We start from the raw sequence: 3,855 nt of genomic DNA on the forward strand, positions 1-3,855 counted from the left end.
AGTTTTGACTTTTTACGCTACATATGAGACCCAACAACACCTCTCCCGGGTGGGCTCGAACCACCAACCTTTCGATTAACAGCTGAACGCGCTAACCATTGCGCCACGCAAGCCCAAAAATTAAATGTTCGTCAGGTATTGTGGAAAAACTCTGACATTTTACGTTACATCTGAGACGTCACAACACTTCTCCCAGATAGGCTCGAACCACCAACCAATTGGTTAACAGCCGATCGTGCTAACCATTGAGCCACAGAAGCTCAGAAATTAAATGGTTGTTAGGTTTTGTGGATAAGTTATGACTTTTTGCGTTACATCTGAGACCCTACAACACCTCTCCCAGGTGGGCTCGAACCACCAACCTTTCGATTGACAGCCGAACGCGCTAACCATTGAGCCACGGAAGCTCAGAAATTAAATGGTTGTCACGTATTGTGGAAAAGTTTTGACTTTTTACGTTACATCTGAGACCCCACAACACCTCTTCCGGGTGGGCTCGAACCACCATTCTTTCGATTAACAGCTGAACGCGCTAACCATTGCGCCACGGAAGCCCAAAAATTAAATGTTCGTCAGGTATTGTGGAAAAACTCTGACATTTTACGTTACATCTGAGACATCACAACACCGCTCCCGGATGGGCTAGAACCTCCAACCTATTGGTTAACAGCCGAACGCGCTAACCATTGAGCCACGGAAGCTCAGAAATTAAATGGTTGTCAGGTATTGTTGAAAAGTTACGACTTTTCAAGCTACATCTGAGACCCCACAAAACCTCTCTCGTTTGGGCTCGAACCACCAACCTTTCGGTTAACAGCTGAACGCGCTGACCATTGCGCCACTGAAGCCCAAAAATTAAATGTTCGTCAGGTATTGAGGTAAAACTTTGACTTTTTACTTCACATCTGAGGCCTCACAACACCGCTCCCGGATGGGCTCGAACCACCAACCTGTCGGTTAACAGCCGAACGCGCTAACCATTGCGCCACGGACGCCCAAAAAATGGTCGTCAGGTATTGCGGAAAAACTTTGGCTATTTACGTTACATTTGAGATCCAAAAACACCGCTCCCGGGTGGGCTCGAACCACCAAGCTATTGGTTAACAGCCGAACGCGCTAACCATTGAGCCACGAAAGATCAGAAAATAAATGGTTATCACGTATTATGGAAAAAGTTTGACTTTTCACGCTTCATCTGAGACCTCACAACACCTCTCCCGGGTGGGCTCGAATACCAACCTTTCGATTAACAGCTGAACGCGCTAACCATTGCGCCACGGAAGCCCAAAAATTAAATGCTCGTCAGGTATTGTGGAAAAACTCTGACATTTTACGTTACATCTGAGACGTCACAACACCGCTCCCGGGAGGGCTCGAACCACCAACCTTTCGGTTAACAGCTGAACGCGCTGACCATTGCGCCACTGAAGCCCAAAAATTAAATTTTCGTCAGGTATTGAGGTAAAACCTTGTCTTTTTACTTCACATCTGAGACCTCACAACACCGCTCCCGGATGGGCTCGAACCACCAACCTTTCGGTTAACAGCCGAACGCGCTAACCATTCGCCACGGACGCCCAAAAATTAAATGGTCGTCAGGTATTGTGGAAAAACTTTGGCTATTTACGTTACATTTGAGATCCAAAAACACCGCTCCCGGGTGGGCTCGAACCACCAAGCTAATGGTTAACAGCCGAACGCGCTAATCATTGAGCCACGAAAGATCAGAAAATAAATGGTTATCACGTATTATGGAAAAAGTTTGACTTTTCACGCTACATCTGAGACCTCACAACACCTCTCCCGGGTGGGCTCGAACCACCAACCTTTCGATTAACAGCTGAACGCGCTAACCATTGCGCCAAGGAAGCCCAAAAAATAAATGCTCGTCAGGTATTGAGGTAAAACTTTGACTTTTTACTTCACATCCGAGACCTCACAACACCGCTCCCGGATGGGCTCGAACCACCAACCTTTCGATTAACAGCCGAACGCGCAAACCATTGAGCCACGGAAGCTCAGATATTAAATGGTTGTCACGTATTGTGGAAAAGTTTTGACTTTTTACGCTACATCTGAGACCCCACATCACCTCTTCCGGGTGGGCTCGAACCACCAACCTTTCGATTAACAGCTGAACGCGCTAACCATTGCGCCACGGAAGCCCAAAAATTAAATGTTCGTCAGGTATTGTGGAAAAACTCTGACATTTTACGTTACATCTGAGACATCACAACACCGCTCCCGGATGGGCTAGAACCACCAACCTATTGGTTAACAGCCGAACGCGCTAACCATTGAGCCACGGAATCTCAGAAATTAAATGGTTGTCAGGTATTGTTGAAAAGTTACGACTTTTCACGCTACATCTGAGACCCCACAAAACCTCTCTCGTTTGGGCTCGAACCACCAACCTTTCGGTTAACAGCTGAACGCGCTGACCATTGCGCCACTGAAGCCCAAAAATTAAATTTTCGTCAGGCATTGAGGTAAAACTTTGACTTTTTACTTCACATCTGAGGCCTCACAACACCGCTCCCGGATGGGCTCGAACCACCAACCTTTCGGTTAACAGCCGAATGCGCTAACCATTCGCCACGGACGCCCAAAAATTAAATGGTCGTCAGGTATTGTGGAAAAACTCTGACATTTTACGTTACATCTGAGACGTCACAACACTTCTCCCGGATAGGCTCGAACCACCAACCAATTGGTTAACAGCCGAACGCGCTAACCATTGAGCAACAGAAGCTCAGAAATTAAATGGTTGTTAGGTTTTGTGGATAAGTTATGACTTTTTACGTTACATCTGAGACCCTACAACACCTCTCCCAGGTGGGCTCGAACCACCATCCTTTCGGTTAACAGCCGAACGCGCTAACCATTGCGCCAAGGAAGCCCAAAAATTAAATGGTTGTCACGTATTGTGGAAAAGTTTTGACTTTTAACGCTACATCTGAGACCCCACAACACCTCTTCCGGGTGGGCTCGAACCACCAACCTTTCGATTAAGAGCTGGACGCGCTAATTACTGCGCCACGGAAGCCCAAAAATTAAATGTTCGTCAGGTATTGTGGAAAAACTCTGACATTTTACGTAACATCTGAGACGTCACAACACCGCTCCCGGATGGGCTCGAACCACCAACCCTTCGATTAACAGCCGAACGCGCTAGCCATTGCGCCACGGACGCCCAAAAATTAAATGGTTGTCAGGTATTGTTGAAAAGTTACGACTTTTCACGCTACATCTGAGACCCCACAAATCCTCTCTCGTTTGGGCTCGAACCACCAACCTTTCGGTTAACAGCTGAACGCACTAACCATTGCGCCACGGAAGCCCAAAAATTAAATGGTCGTCAGGTATTGTAGAAAAACTTTGGCTATTTACGTTACATTTGAGATCCAAAAACACCGCTCCCGGGTGGGCTCGAACCACCAACCTATTGGTTAACAGCCGAACGCGCTAACCATTGAGCCACGAAAGCTCAGAAAATAAATGATTGTCACGTATTGTGGAAAAGTTTTGACTTTTTACGCTACATATGAGACCCAACAACACCTCTCCCGGGTGGGCTCGAACCACCAACCTTTCGATTAACAGCTGAACGCGCTAACCATTGCGCCACGCAAGCCCAAATATTAAATGTTCGTCAGGTATTGTGGAAAAACTCTGACATTTTACGTTACATCTGAGACGTCACAACACTTCTCCCAGATAGGCTCGAACCACCAACCAATTGGTTAACAGCCGATCGTGCTAACCATTGAGCCACAGAAGCTCAGAAATTAAATGGTTGTTAGGTTTTGTGGATAAGTTATGACTTTTTGCGTTACATCTGAGACCCTACAACAC

The 3,855-nt window shown here is 46.7% G+C and overlaps 1 non-coding gene across 1 annotated transcript; it reads right to left on the minus strand.

Moving 5' to 3' along the window:
• Positions 1–334: 334 nt before the first annotated feature.
• On the minus strand, positions 335–407 carry TRNAD-GUC (transfer RNA aspartic acid (anticodon GUC)). Its single transcript has one exon. It is a non-coding gene; the product is annotated as a tRNA-Asp (tRNA).
• Positions 408–3,855: the final 3,448 nt, after the last annotated feature.

The sequence above is a fragment of the Phalangium opilio genome, unplaced genomic scaffold (assembly GCF_054372755.1).
Source record: "Phalangium opilio isolate 3A_F unplaced genomic scaffold, DU_Popi_V2 ptg000037l_1, whole genome shotgun sequence".
In the NCBI taxonomy this organism is placed as follows: Eukaryota; Metazoa; Arthropoda; class Arachnida; order Opiliones; family Phalangiidae; genus Phalangium; species Phalangium opilio.